This window comes from Vombatus ursinus, unplaced genomic scaffold, assembly GCF_900497805.2.
Source record: "Vombatus ursinus unplaced genomic scaffold, bare-nosed wombat genome assembly UNPS02010461.1, whole genome shotgun sequence".
Taxonomy (NCBI): Eukaryota; Metazoa; Chordata; class Mammalia; order Diprotodontia; family Vombatidae; genus Vombatus; species Vombatus ursinus.
Genome location: NW_020950239.1, coordinates 9033698 through 9049102, shown reverse-complemented (window position 1 = coordinate 9049102; position 15405 = coordinate 9033698).

Sequence of the window (15405 nt, the reverse complement as noted above, 5' to 3'; positions counted from 1 at the left end):
AAAAAAATCACAATAGAAAACTTCCCAGACATGGTAGAAAATAAGATCAATGTGAAAATATGAAGAATTCACTATTCATCTCCCCAAATCCCAAAATCAAAACTTCCAGGAACATTATAGCCAAAATCCAGAGCTCCTAGGCAAAAAATAAATAAAATAAAATTACAAAAAGCCAGCAAGAAAGAATGGAGGAGAGAGCTCGTAACATGATATTCTAAAAAGCAAAATATATAGTCTTACAATCAAGAAAAACTTACCAGCAAAAGAAATGAAGAAAAATAAAAGAAATTTTTAGAAAATTTTGCCCAATTATATGCCAACAAAATTGATAACTGAAATGAAATAGATGATTTTTAAAAAATATAAAATGCCCAGATTGACAGAATAAGAAATAAATAACTTAGCCTGACCTCAAAAAAGAAGTGGGGAAATATTGGTTACTCATAGCTAAGTCAAGCCAATATTTTTTAAATGACAGCACTACTTGAATTACTTTATCAAGCTAGAAAAACTAATAAAAAGTTAGTCTGAAGAAATAAAATGGGGGCAGCTAGATGGGGCAGTGAATAGAGCACCAGCCCTGGATTCAGGAGGACCTGAGTTCAAATCCAGTCTCAGACACATAACACTTACACTAACACAAGTGACCCTGGGCAAGTCACTTAACCCCATTGCCTAGACCAAAAAAAAATAAGAAATAAAATGTCAAGTTTCTCAAGAGAAAAAAATTTAAAAAGTGGGAAGAAAAGGAGCCTAGCAATACCAAATCCCAAACTAAACTACAAGGCAGGACTCATTAAAATGACTTGGTACTGGTTAAGAAGTTGAGAGGTCAACCAGCAGAATAATTAAACACATGATAAAGAAGCAAATGAGCACAGTAGCCTAGTGTTTGATAAATCCAAAGATCCCAGCTATTGGGGTAAAAACGCACTATTCAACAAAAACTTCTGAGAGAACTAGAAAGCAGTTTGACAGAAGCAAGGAAACCATGTACCAAGATAAGCTTCAAAATGGTTACATGACTTAGACATAAAGAGTGATACCATAAACAAATTAGAGGAACAGTTTTTTTCTTAACCTCATGATGCTATAAATTCACAAATTATGACACACCATGCTATCTGATGAATCAAAGGTAAGTGTGGGGACATACGATGGGCATTAATTGACTGAAGCATTTTGACAATGACAATTTGTTTCCTAGAAGTGAAAAAGATCTCACACAAAAAATGTACAATATAAAAGGGAGGTGGTCCAGACATGTAGAGAGAGTAGGAAATAACCATGGCCTGAATGCTGAATGTTCAGAGACCTAGAGGAAGATTTCTAGCACATTGGGCGGATCTTCTATGGAGGATTTATGGAAGGAAATGCACAAGGGTAAGAAAGCATAGATGAATTATGATCTACACCATTGGAAGGAATTTTTACACTAATGTGATTACGGATCCATTGAAGTATCATAATATAGACAGGAATCATGAAGTATATGAGACAGAGGAAGGCTGTGGTCTGCACCATTGGAGAAAACATCCATATTAATTAGATTACAGATCTAGTGAAGTATTCAAGTGTAAGGGAGTAGATCTTTTACCAAGCCCCCAACCCAGAAAGCTCGTCATGTAATCACATGTTGTGAGGAGAACTTCAAAGATGCATCTAAGTTTGAATAATATCTTCAAAGGCCCATGATAATGTTTATCAAGTTGAGGTCATTATGCGTTAACATTCCTGCTTTCTTATATTTGTGAGGTTTTTAAGCCCTACCATGTGGTGAGTTTTTGGAAAGGTGCCACACACAGTTGAGAAATATATCTATTCCTTCCTACTTACATTCAGTCATTTTCAGAGTTATCACATCTCTTTTAACCATGTTCCTGCCTCATGTGGAAGCATGATAACCACCCTTAGATCACCACCCCAGGATTCACCTGAGGCATAATAAACTCTGCTCCCTCTCTTCATTTCAATATTATATGGATCTTTGTTCCAAGTGTGTTTCTTGTAAGTAAAATATTGTTAGATTCTGCTTTCTAATACAGTCTACTTGCTTTTCTCTATTTTGTGGGTGAATTCATCATATTTATATTCATTGTTATAACTGTATTTTCCTCCATTACAACCTCATACATTTTCCTCTTGCCACCATGTTTATAAAGAAGAAAGGCATTGAGAAAGAGAAGGAAACAGATTGCCACTGATAATCCATAATTGAAGTGGTCCGGACCTACCCCTTTGCCTCTCCTCTCTTCACAAAGTCCAGAGCTGGGTCTTTGGATCTTACACATTTATTTTCTCTTTTAAATCACCCTTTATGATCAGTCCTCTAAAGCTGAAGTTTCTATTGCTTGTGAATATTCCCTTTTCAAAATATTTTCTCTTGTATATCTTCCCTGCCCTTTTCCAATACCACAAACTGTGTGTAATATGTGTGCATGGTCAATGCTCCTTTATTCAGTTTAGAGTGAGGTCATGAGATGCCTACTCCCTACAACTTTTCCTACATGTTTGTAAACTTTTTGGTACCCTGTTTATGAGAAATAGTTCTTCCCTAATTCTTTGTCATTTTTTCATCAGTTCTATTTCCCTCCCTTTTCTTTTCTCTTTTAAAACCAACAAAATACAACCATACTCACTGTCTTGTGTTTGTCATATTTAACTTCCTCTGTAACTTTTGAAGACAATAGGATTCTGAATGGACATTAGCAACTTCTTCCCCTATTAGAATGTAAGCGCTTCATTATTTAACCCATTCCAGTACTCAAATATATTAACATTTTTGGTTTTCTCTTAAAGCATATGTTTACATTTCAAAGTATCTATCCAGCTCTGTCTTCTTCATCATGCTTGAATTAATGAATGCTTGAAAGTCCTCTACTCTGTTAAATATCCATTTTTTACCTGTAGCATTATGTTCAGTGTTGAAGGGTAAGTTACTATGGTTCCTCAATTTCTCTTGGAGAGAGGTAAGATTCCAGAACTATCTATTCCAGAACAAGGCTTCTCAGGAGCTACATTTAGATAACCCAAGTGGACATATATATCTTATGAACAACATTCAACTTCATGTTGTATGTCGTATTTGTGGGAAAGTGTATCACTGACTTTAGGGGAAACGTTCCCAAGGTAATTTCCCCTAAAGTTTTTACCCCCCCAAAGGAACAATTGTCCTTACTGAAGCACTTTGGTAAGGGCTTGGGATTTCCCTGCTCAGTCCTCTGGATAGCTAGTTTCAGGACCACTTCCTTCTCAAGGAATCATGTAGAGTGAGAAGGGGAGGAGAGCACCTCAGGCTTTGGCTTCAACCTCCTTCTCTCTTTGCCCCCCCCCCCATCTCGGCTAGAGGAAAATTTTTTAAATTTCAGAGTTAGGAATTTTTCTTATCTTCCCAATAGAATCCTAGTGGGGTAATACAGCTAGTGTTTAGGCAGGATTCCAACCCAGGTCCTCCTAATCCTAAGTCTAGTTCTCTATCCACTATACCACCCTACGTCTTATACATGTATGTATCAGTAAAGTCTTTTAATACTTAATCTACCCTTAGCTACAGATGGAGAAACTGAGGCTCAAGGAAGAGATACTACTTGCCAGAAATCACATAGGAAATAAGTAACTTTTCTCTGCTTCCAGCTTCTAGATTCAACTGCAGACCCTGACTGGGTGCTATCTCCTGGAAAAACCCAAAGGATTCAATCCATTCAGATTCAATTCAATTCAATAAGTCTTTATTACATACCTATTCCTGTGACAGGCACTGGAGAGGCAGAGACAAAAATGAAACAGTCACTGTCCTCAAGAAGCTTACACTCTACTGGGAGAAGACATCAAGTACATAGATGAGGATATATAAAGTAAATACGATGTAATTTCAGGAAAGGTGAGGAATACTAATAACTAGGACAATCAGAAGTACCTTGTAGGAGCTGTTGTTTGAGCTGATTCATGAAAGGAAATAGAGGTACCAAGAAGGAGAGGTGAGGCAAGAAAGCATTCTGAATATGGAGACCTGTGGTTAAACATAATCCTCTCTGGGTGCCTCTGCTACCTGTGACACTCAGGGAAGAAATTGTATTATCCATTGAGGGAGTATGCTCAGTTGTCCACCAGGTGGCGATCTTTTAGAATCATCAAATGGTATTCCAGTCTGTGCAGTCATAGGAAAATCTCATAAAAGGCTGTATTGTTCCTCCCAACCCATTCCTCCAGACTGGCCACCTGCAAAAGACCAATCACATGCCAACAACCAGATGGAAATGATATGAAACACTGCTCAGAAATTGTCTAAAAGAATAAGAATTTTCCATTAGATTCTATGGCTGAAACGTTCTGTTGAATGACCCTCCTCATTTGTCAGATAGAGTCAATCAAGAATCTGTGATTATGCACATTATTAGGATGGAAGAAAATTTGCTAAGCAATCCTCCCATAGGGTCTGAATATGTAACTTTGGGGGATATATGTGTATGTGTGTATGCATATATACATATCTATTTATATGTATATATACATATATGTGTGTATACTTATCTCTCCCTCTCCATACATACATACATACATACATACATATATATATATATATATATATGGAGACAGAGAGAGAGAGATGATAATTGAATTCATGTGACCTTATGGGTTTACTGAGAGAACTCTACAGAGAGAAAGTATAGATAGAAAAGAGAAGAGGACCTAGCACAGAGTCCTAGGATATGCCCCCATATTTGGGGCAGGACATAAGTGATGATCTGGGCAGCTAGGTGGTGCAGTGGATACAGTGCTAAATCTGGAGTCAGGAAGACCTGAGTTCAATTGTAGCCTCAAACACTTACTGGCTGTGTGACCCTAGGCAAGTCACTTAACTCTGTTTGCAAGGGGCAGCTAGACGGCACAGTGGATAGAGCACCGGCCCTGAAGTCAGGAGGACCTGAGTTCAAATCTGGCCTCAGTCCAAACACTTAACACTTTCTAGCTGTGTGACCCTGGGCATGTCACTTAACCCTAATTGCCTTAAAAAAAAAACAAACTTTAACAAAAAAACCAAACCTGTTTGCCTCAGCTTCCTCATCTGTAAAATGGGCTGGAAAAGGAAATAGCAAACCACTCCAGTATCTTTTCCAAGAAAACCCCAAATGAGGTCGGGAAGAATCAGACACAAGTGAAACGACTTAACAACTGCAAAGGACGAGGAGGAGAACCAGGAGAGAGTAATGCCATGAAAACCCAGGGAAAATAGAATATACAGGAGAAGCAAGTGGGAAGTGGTGTTGGATACTACAGAACTGACAGTCCACTTGAGAACACGGAAAGGGCCTTTGGCTTTAGTAATAAAGGCATCTTTAGTGATCTTGGAGAGTACTTTGAGCTGGGTGTGGAAGTGGGAAGCTAGATAACAAGATAAGAATAAGTGGTAGGTGAGAAAATAGAAGCAGAATTTATGGCTAAGATGACAGTGTGAAAGACTGTAAAGAAACCTGTCTCCTCCCCCCCAAAACCAGAAAATATTTGAAAAGGAACACAGAAAGACCAACGACAATCATACATAATCTCAATACCACCTATAACTGCTCACACAAAAATTGACCGAAGGCAGTAGTGAAAAGTAGGGGTGTTTACCCAGGTTACTCAAATTCTAACCACCTACGTCCTGTTTGCTGCAAGGCTTTCCCAGGGACCCCTACATCAGCCCTGCTACAGACCACCCACCCCTTGGTCTCTCTCCTTTTCTCAAGGGCTTCTTCAATACTCTGGAGGCTGTCCTTATATCCCACCTTGAGCTGGCCACTCCTGCATTCCGTCTAGCCTCCTCCAATGTCCAGTTTCTTCCTGCTTTAAGTCAGGCAACTTAGGTTTCACAGGACTCAACATCACCATCTTTCCTTAGGTTGGATCTTGAGGGAGGGTCTTGAATAGCCTAATCACCTGACACCTTCAACAGACCTCTCTAGCTGCTGATATGCTGTATGGAGTCATTCTTCAATGGCTGACATATTCTCATTTCAACATATTCTCCACATCCTACTAATTCTACACTTTCCTAGTACAGCTGCCACCGTACGAACTCCATTCCCCATGCCCCACTCCCCACTCCTATCCATTTACTTCAACTCCATTCCCCCACCCAATCCCCATCTTTCCCTCTGCCTTATGCCCCGCAATATGGTCTTCAATCCATCCAACTCTCATGTCTTTCCCAGTCCAACAGCCCTGCACTGGCTACAGTCAACCTCCCTCAATCCTATGGGGAACCAGTTCAACTCTGTGCTATCCTCCATGTCCAAACACTGCCCTCATCCTATCACTTGTCCGATGCCTTTGCCAACCCCCAACCTTGAAGTATCTTGAATTATTTCCTATCCCCTATTCATGTGCAGCTGAAGGAAATCAGGAAACTATTCTGACTAGGTCTACTACAAATTTATATTACATCATTTCACCTGGACCCTCCCTTCGATAAGGCAATGATTTTCTACTTCCCTAATTGATTTCGTCTCCAGCTAATTGATTGACTAAGTCACCACAGAGGCCATTACAAACATGTTCATTCCTTCTCAAGCTGTCACTCCCCTGCCCTGCATTGTCTCAGTTGAAAATCTTACCATGAAAATCTTACCACACACACACACACACATACACACACACACACATACACACATACACACACACACGTGGGGAGAAAAAAGAGAGAGAGAGAGAAAGAAAGAGAGAGAGAGAGAAAGAAAGAGAGGGAGAGAGAGAAAGAAAGAGAGGGAGAGAGGTCATTTTCTGAGAGCTCCCTGTTTTCCCCTCCTCATATCACTTGTTTGTATACCTTAATTATCTCCTCCTCCACCCAGTCTTTATTTTTAATTAATCAGTCAACTAGCATTTATTAAGTGTCTACTATATGCCAGGCATGGGGCTCAGTGGATAGAGTGTTTAGTTCCTGGAGTCAGGAAGACCTGAGTTGAAATTTGGCCTCAGACACAAGCTATGTTAACTTGGGCAAGTCACTTGGCTTCTATTTGCCTTAATCCACTGGAGAAGGAAATGACAAACCATTCCAGTATCTTTGCCAAGAAAACCCCATCGGGTCACGAAGAGTCGAACACAACTGAATGACTGAACAACAATACGCCAGGCACTGTGCTAAGTACAGGATACAAAAAGGGGGGAAAAATAACCCAAACCCAGTCCCTGCTCTCAAGGAACTCACAGTCTAATGAGGGATTCAACAAGCAAAAAACTATTACAAACAATAAACTGAGAATAATCTCAGAGGGAAGTCACTAAGATTAAGGGGGACTGGGATAGGCTTCTTGCAGAAGGTGTAATTTTATCTGACGCTTTAAGGAAGTCAGAGAAATAGAATGAGGAGGGAGAGTAGGGGAGAAATAGAAATGAGGAGGGAGAGTAGGGGATCACCAGTGAAAACACTCAGGGTCAGAAGATTGAGTACTATGTACTAGGAACAAGGAGGCCAGTGTCACTGCATTGCTACCTAGGTGGAGTGTAGTAAGATAAGAATACTGGAAAGGTAGGAATGGCCTGAAAAGTCTAACAGGAGATTTTATATTTGATCTCAGAGGCAATAGGAAGCTACTGGAATTTATTGAATAGGGGAGAAATAGGGTCAGACTTGTATTTTATGAAGATCAATTTGACAGCTCAGTGAAGAATGGATTAGAGTGAGGAGAGATTTAAGGCAGGGAGATCAACCACACCTTTCTCCAAATCATATCACCTTGTAAGCACTGAAAACTTCCAAACCTCCAGAACTAGCTCTGAAAATAGCAATGCAAAAAAAATTGTAAGCTTGAGACAGTGCCCCTTCCTACACACACCAGGAATAGAGTCCAATTTTAACAAAGAGGTCAAAATCAAGAAATATCATGGGAAAATAATCAAATAACAAAAAAAAACAAAAACAAAAACAAAAAATCCTGACCATAAAAAAATCTACTGTGGTTACAGGGAAGATTAAGACACAAACTCAGAAGAAGACACTGAAGTTAAAACAGTTACCAAAAAGCCTCAAAGAAAAAATGTAAATTGGACACAAGCCCAACAAGAATTCTTAGAAGCACTAAAAAGTGATTTTTAAAATAAAATGAGAGTTGTAGAGGAAAAAATTCGACAAAGAAATGAGAGTAAAGGATGAAATTTATAAAAGGCAATTAATAGCTTGGTAAAAGGGGTATAAAAATATTGAAAAAATAAAACTTTAAAAAACAGAATGGCTGAACGGAAAAAGAGGTACAAAATTCACTAAAGAAAAGAACTCCTTAAAAAGAAGATTGGTATACTTAACCCCAACTGCCTAAAAAATATAAAAAAAATTAAAAAAGAAGATTGGTCAAATGGAAAAAGAGGTACAAAAGATTGCTAAAGAAAATAATTCCTTAAAAATTAGAATGGGGCAAGAAGAAGCTATGATGCCATGAGTAATTAAGAAACAATAAAATGAAGTAAAAAAATTTTTTTTAAATTAAAAAAATGAAGTCAAAAGAATGAAAAAATGTAGAAGAAAATATGAAATATCTCATGGAAAAATAACTGATCTGGAAAATAGATGGAGAGATAAATTAAGAATTTTTGTACTACCTAAAAACCATTATCAAAGAAAAAGCCTAGATATTATATTTAAAGAAATTATCAAAGAAAAGTATCCCAAAACCTTAGAATTAGAGGGTAAAATAGAAATTGAAAGAATCTACCAATTACCACCTGAAAGAGATCCCAAAATGAAAACTCCCAGGAATATTATAGCCATATTCCAGAGCACTCAGGTTAAAGAGAAAATATTTCAAGTAGTCAGAAAGAAACCATTCAAATACCATGAAGCCACAGCCAGCATCACATAAGATTTAGCAGTTACCACATAAAAGGAGCAGAGGGTTTGGAGTATGATATTCTGGAAGGCAAAAGGACTGGAATACAAAAAATCATCTACCCAGCAATACTGAGTATAATCCTTAAAGTGAAAAAAAATCTATTTAATGAAATAGAAGACTTTCAAGGCATTTTGAATGGAAAGACCAGAGCTGAACAGAAAATTTGACTTTCAAATACAAGACTCAAGAAAAGTATAAAAAGGTAAACATGAAAGAGAAATCATAAGCAACTTAATAAGGTTAAACGGCTTGCCTTTCTACATGGGAAGATGATACATGTAATTTCTAAGAACTTCATCATTATTAGGGCAGTTATCAGGATTCTACATAAAAAGAGGATGCAGGAATAAATCAATTGCTGAGATTATGTAAAAAAAAAATGGATAGGTGAGAAAGAGGGACGCCCTGGGAGAAGGAGGAATGGAGAAGAAGAATGCAGGAAATTATCTTACATAAAAGAGATGTGTAAGGAAGAGCTTTTACAGTGCAGGGGAAAATAGTAGTGGGACAGGTAACACGTGAACCTCACTCACATTTAAATTGGTTCAAAGAGGGAAATATATGTATATACACATATGTATATATGCCTATATACTAACACATACACATCCATATTCATTTGGTAATAGAATTCTATCTTACCTAATAGGAAAGTAGGAGGGGAAAGGGATAAGGGTGATGGGGGGGATAAAAGGGAGATCAGATTAAGGGAGGCAGTGGTCAGAAGCAGAAGAGACTTTAGAGGAGGGACAGGATAAAAAGAGAGAAGGATAAACTGAAAAAACTAAGATGGTAGAAATGTACATCTAGTAATCATAACTGTGAATGTAAATGAGACAAACTTAGGGTAGCAGAATGGATTAGAAACCAGAATCCAATGATGTTGTCTCTAAGAAACACACTTGAAGCAGCAGGATATACATACAGTTAAAAAGGGGGGGCAGCTGGAGCAGAATCTATTATGCTTCAACTACAGTAAAAAAGGCAAAGGTAGCAATCATGATTTCAGACAAAGCAAAAGCAAAAACAGACCTACTTAAAGGGGATAAGCAGTGAAACTATATCATGCTAGAAGGTATCATAGACAATGAAGTAATATCAATACTAAACATATATGAACTGAATGGCATAGTATACAAATATTATACAAATAGTATACAAATATACGGGAGGAAATAGACAATAAAACCATACTAATGGGGGACTTCAATTTTCCCCTCTCAGAGTTAGATAAATATAACCATAAAATAAATAAGACCTCAAGGAGATTAATAGAACCTTAGAAAAGTTAGGTATGATAGACCTCTGGAAAAAACTGAATGGGAATAGAAAGAAATACACTTTTTTCTCACATTCACAAAAAGTATATGCATTAGAGCATAAAAACCTCACAACCAAATGCAGAAAAGCAGAAATATTAAATGTGCCCTTTCCAGACCATAATGCAATAAAAATTACCTTCAATAAAGAGCCATGGAAGCATATATTAAAAATTAATTGTGTGGCAGCTAGGTGGTGCAGTGGATAGAGCTCCAGCCTTGGAGTCAGGAGGACCTGAGTTCAAATGTGACCTCAGACACTTGACACTTACTAGCTGTGTGACCCTGGGCAAGTTAACCCCAATTGCCTCACCAAAAAAAAAAAAAAGGCAAAAAAAATTAATTGGAAACTAATCATAGAATATGAGTCATTCTCCAAATAATAAATGGTCAAAGGATATGAACAGGAAGTTTTTTGATGAAGAAATCAAAGATACATATATATATATATATATATATAGTCATATAAAAATACTCTAAATCATTATTGATTAGAGAAATGCAAATTAAAACAACTTTGAGGTATCATCTTATACCTGTCAGATTGGCTAAAATGATAGAAGGGGAAAATGACAAAGGTTGGAGGGGATGTGGAAAATTGGGTCACTAATACATTGTGGTGGAACTATGAACTGATTCAACCATTTTGGAGAGCAACTTATGATTATGATCAAAAAGTTTTATAATGCTCTGTGTATACCCTTTGACCTAGCAATAAAATGTCACTATTATGTCTATTTCCCAAGGTGATCAGGGAAAAAGAGAAAGAACCTATGCATTCTAAAATATTTATAGCAGCTCTCTTTGTGGTAGCAAAGAACTGGAAATTGAATGGATGCCCATTAATTGGGGAATGGCTAAACAAGTTGTGGTATATGATTCTGATGAAATATTACTGTGTCATAAGAAATGATGAGCAGGTTAATTTTAGGAAAACATGGAATGACTTGCATGAAATAATGAAGAGTGAAATGAGCAGGACCAAGAGAATATTGTATATAGTAACTACAATATTGTTCGAAAAATAACTGTAAATGACTGTTATTCTGAGCATTATAAATACTCAAATCAACTACAAAAGACATATGAAGGAAAATGCTATACAACTACAGAGAAAGAGTTGATAAAAAGAAGTATGCACAACATGTTTTTACATATATGAAAAATACATACACACACAAATATATACATACATATATATGTGTGTGTATATAAGTGTTAAATGGTGGCCTTTTCTAGTGCAGTGTGGGGAGGGAGGGAGACAGTTTGGAACTTATATCAGAACAAAAAAATAAATAAAATTGAATTTGAAAAAGAAACTAAACAATCTAATCCTAAAGAACGAGTGGGTCAAAGAACACAACGACAATGATAAGACAACATTCAAAGATTTGTGGGATGCAACCAAAGCAGTACATGGGGGAAAACACATATTTCTAAATGCTTATTTCAAAAACAGAGAAAAAGCAGAGAAATAAATTGGGCTTGCAACTAAAGAAAGTAGAAAAGGAACAAATTAAAAGTCCTCAATTAAACACCAAAATGGAATTCTTGAAAATCAAAAGAAAGATTGATAAAATTGAAAGTTAAAAAAAACTTCAACATTGAACTACAAATAAAACTTCAAGCTGGTTTTGTGAAAGACCAATAAAATAGATAATTTGGTTAATTTGATTAAAAAAAGATGAAGAAAACCAAATTATTAGTATCAAAAGTAAAAAGAGTGGATGTACCACCAATGAAGATGAAATTAAAGCAATTATTAGAAGTTATTTTGCCCAATTATATGCCAACAACACTGACAATCTAAGTGAAATGGATGAATATTTATAAAAATATAAACTTCCCAGACTGACAGAAATGAAATAGAATACTTAAATAATCATATCTTAGAAAAAGAAATTGAATAATCCATAAATGAGCTCCCTAAGAAAAAATTCCCAGGAACAGATGGGTTTACAATTGAGTTTTACCAAACATTTAAGGAACAATTAATCCCAATGTTATGTAAAATATTTTGCAAAAATATGTAACGGAGTCCTACCAAATTCCTTTTATGACACAAATATGGTTTTGATACCTAAACCAGGGAAAGTGAAAAACAGAGAAAGAAAACTTTAGACCAGGGGTGGGGAACCTGTGGCCTTGAGGCCACATGTGGCCCTCTAGGTCCTCAAGTGTGGCCCTTTGACTGAATCCAAACTTTCCCGTTATAGAAGGATTTGTTCTGTAAAACTTGGACTCAGTCAAAAGGCTGTACTCAAGGACTTGGAAAGCCACATATGACCTCCAGGCCACAGGTTCTCCACCCCTGCTATAGATCAATTTCCTTAATCAATAGTAATGAAAAAATTTTAAATAAAATACTAGCAAGGAGATTACAGTAATATATCACAAAGATCATAAACTATGACCAGGTGGGATTTATACCAGGAATTGCAGAGCTGGTTCAATATTAGGAAAACTATCAACATAATTGGTCAAATCAATAACAGAAACAATATGATTGTATCAATAGATGCAGAAAAAGCCTTTGACAGAATACAACACCAAATCTTATTAAAAACACAAGAAAGCATAGGAGTCAATGGAGCCTTTCTTAAAATGACAAGTAGTACCTATCTAAAATCAAAAGCAAGCATTATCTATAATGGGGATAAACTTGAAATCTTCCCAATAAGATCAGGGGTAAAGCATTTTCACCACTATTATTTAATATTGTACTTGCACTGAATACCAAGATAAGATCAAAATGGGTAAATGATTTAAATATAAAGTGTGATATAAATACATTAGGGAGAATGGCAAAATGTACTTGTCATATCTATGGATAAGGACCAAACAAGAGATAGAGAGGATCACAGGAAGTAAAATGGATAATTTTGACTACATAAAATTAAAAAGCTTTTGCACAAACAAAATTAACATAGCCCAAATTAGAAGGAAAGTAGGAAACTGGGGGGAAAATTTTCACAGCATGTTTCCCTGAACAAAATCTCATTTTTTTCAGATATATAGGGAACTGAGCCAAGTTTATGAAAATAAGAACCATACCCCAGTAGATAAATGGTCAAAGGATTTGAACAGGCAGTTTTCAGAAGAAGAAATCAAAAAATGCTCTAAATCACTATTGATTAGAGAAACATAAAATAAAACAACTCTGAGATACTACATCATACCTCGCAAATTTGCAAACATAACAGAAAAGGGAAATGGCAAATGCTAGAGGGGATGTAGAAAAAATTGGGACACTAATGTAATGTAAAACGATCCAACCATTCTGGAGAGCAATTTGGAACTATGCCCAAGGGCTATAAAACTGTGCATACCCTTTGACCCAAGAATACCACTAATGGGTTTGTATCCCAAAGAGATCAAAATAAAGGGAAAAGGTCCTACGTGCACAAAAATATTTCTAGCAGCTCTTTTTTGTGGTGACAAAAAATTAGAAATTGAGAGGATGTCCATCAACTGGGGAATGGCTGAACAAATTGTGGTATATGACTGTATGGAATACTGTTGTGGTATAAGAAATGATGAGCAGGATATTTTCGGAAAAAAACTGGGAAAACTTAGACTTAGCTATTCTAATCAAGACAATGACTCAAGACAATTCCAAAAAACCCATGATGAAAAATGCTATCCACCTCCAGAGAGAGAATTGATAAATTCTGAAGGAAAATTGAAGCACACCTTTTTTACTTTCTTTATTTTTCTTGGGTTCTTTTTTTTTTTTTTTGCCTGTGTTTTCTTTCGCAACATGTCTAATATGGAAATGTTTTGTATGACTTTGCATATATAATTGGTATCAAATTGTGTGCCTTCTCAAGGAAGGTGGAGGAGAGGGAAGAAGGAGAGAATTAGGAACGCAAAATTTTTTTAAATGAATGCTAAATTTTTTTTACATTTATTTGGGAAATATTTAATGAAATAAAACATTTTAAAATAATTATAAAAATAGAAATAAAATTTGTATCTTATTCAGTTTTGTGAATTATTTTCACTTTTAGTACTAGTAATTTGGCTTTCCTCTTATTTTTAATTGAATTAGCTAATGACTTATTTTTCATAACTCCTAGTTTTATTCATTAAATCTTTTTTTTTTTGCTTTCAATTTTATTAATCTCTTCTTTGATTTTCAGGATTTCTAGATTGCATGTCCAGTTTGTTAGTCTATTCTTTCTCTCCGCTTGCTGGTAAAAGTATTTGGAGAATAAAATTTCCCGTAAGGATTGCTTTGTCTGCATTCCCTAAATTTTGGTAAATTATCTCATTGTTGTCATTATTTTAATGAAATAATTTGTAATTTCCATGATTTGTTGATCTTTGATCCACTAATTCCTTAGGATTAAGTTATTTCGTTTCCAGTTAATTTTTAATCCTTTCTTCAATGGCCCTTTGTTTAATGTAATTTTTATTGCACTGTGGTCAGTACAAACTGTGTTCAATATTTCTGCTTTCCTGCATTTACTTGTGAGGTCTTTCTGCCTAATCCATGGTCAATTTTTCTAAAGGTGCCACGTACAGCTGAGAAATACGTTTGTCACTTTCTCTTTTCATTCACAAACAGCCAGGACACTATCATATTTAACTTCCCTGAAATTCTGTTCAGATCCTTAACATCTTTCTTTTCTATTTTTTGGTTAGACCAGTCTAGGTTTAAAAGGGAGGAAACAGGAATTCTGAAGGGTCAGTGAAGGCTTGCAGTAAAAGATGGGATTTTCGTTGAGACTTATAGGAAGCCAGGGAGGTGAGTAGGCAGAGCACAGGAGGGAGAGCATCAGGCAGCAGATAGTCCAATAAATAAAATAACTAGAACCAAGTTTGTTGAACAGCCAGGAGGTCGGTGTCACTGGATCACAGGGTACGTGTCTGGGTGTAAGGGGTAAGAAGACTCAGAAGGTAGGAGGAGAACAGGTTATGGAGGGCTTTGAGAATCAAACAGAGTATTTTGTATTTGATCCTGGAAGTGACAGGGAGCCACTGAAGTTTATTGAATGAGGAAGTGACATTGTCAGACCTGTATTTTAAGAAAATCACTTTAATGGCTGAATAGAGCACAGGTTGGAGTGAGGACTGATGAGGCAGGCAGACCCATCAGCAGTCTATGGCAATAATGCAGGCATGAGATGTTGAGGGCCTATTCTTGAGCGTCAGAGAAGGGTGGCATATTGGAGAGACACTGCAAAGGTGAAATGGCCGGGTCTTGGCAACAG